Here is a 1,158-nt window from a genome sequence, read left to right as displayed (position 1 = left end):
CACTCACTCACTCACTCACTCACTCACTCACTCACTCACTCACTCACTCACTCACACTCTCATTCGCTCACACTCACACACTAAACTTTCCTTTAAAATACCCAACTTAGTTTCAATTTAGTATGAGCAAGAGAAGCACATGAAACAAATAACGGTCATATAGGCTACGTTTTTAAACATTTATTTAGTTTTTTGTGTTTGTCTGTCTGTCTGTCAGTGTAAAGAAAAAGTACAACGACCCAATAACGTGAGTGCTCTGGTGTTGTTTGCTCCTGCTTTCCTACCAAACGTCTGTCGTATTCATCCCTCCTCCCTTTTTGTACGGTGTGTCATTCTCTAGTAACAACACCTCTACTAATCGGTAATCTTATGATCTATTTGTGTTGCAAGTGCCGTAAAACTCTAACTAAAGCTAAACGAAAGAGAAGAAAAAAGTAATGGTGGTTTTTTTTTTTACATCTAATAGTTACTTAGAGGAAGCGAAAGCAGAAATGCCTGATCACGGCCTATTATGTATGGTTATTAGTTTGTTTGTTTGCTGTTTGAGAAACAAGAAGATAATGGTTAGCAGTAAGAATCTAATACTTTGACTAAGGTTATTATTTAGAGTATAAGTCCTGTGATTTAATCAAGATTAGAAATATGCAAGTAATCTTGGGTTAGGAATAATACTTTTATAGTTCTTGCGTTTTGATAGGGTCAGGATCAAGTAAAAAGAGCTAATACTAATAGTTTTTCTATTTCGTAATAATTAAGACTATAGACCTTATTTTGATAAAGATTGAGAAAATGAATCTTGTGTTTTTGCATATGGTTAGGATAATATATACAATAAACAAAATGTTGTATTCTGGTTTTCTGTTAGGGTCAGAAATATAGATTATGTGTTTTGATTAGGATTAGGAATATAGATCTAACTGTTGGATATGTAGGTTTAGAAATAAAGGAACAGCTACTGAATTAGTGTAAGTGATAGGAATATAGATTTAGAACTTGTTGCATGTGTCAGAGAGTATAGTGGCTTTGTGAATGTGTCAGAGAGTATAGTGGCTTTGTGAATGTGTCAGAGAGTACAGTGACTTGGTGAATGTGTCAGAGAGTATAGTGGCTTTGTGAATGTGTCAAAGAGTAAAGTGACTTTGTGAATGTGTCAGAGAG

The 1,158-nt window shown here is 34.5% G+C and overlaps 1 protein-coding gene across 1 annotated transcript in view; it reads left to right on the top strand.

Moving 5' to 3' along the window:
- The window catches only part of LOC101857034 (uncharacterized oxidoreductase TM_0325-like), a 9,681-nt gene that overhangs the window by 5,617 nt on the left and 2,906 nt on the right, over window positions 1-1,158 (top strand). The window lies entirely within an intron of this gene.

The sequence above is a fragment of the Aplysia californica genome, unplaced genomic scaffold (assembly GCF_000002075.1).
Source record: "Aplysia californica isolate F4 #8 unplaced genomic scaffold, AplCal3.0 scaffold00315, whole genome shotgun sequence".
NCBI classification, from domain to species: domain Eukaryota; kingdom Metazoa; phylum Mollusca; class Gastropoda; order Aplysiida; family Aplysiidae; genus Aplysia; species Aplysia californica.
This window is presented reverse-complemented; position numbering and strand designations above follow the sequence as displayed.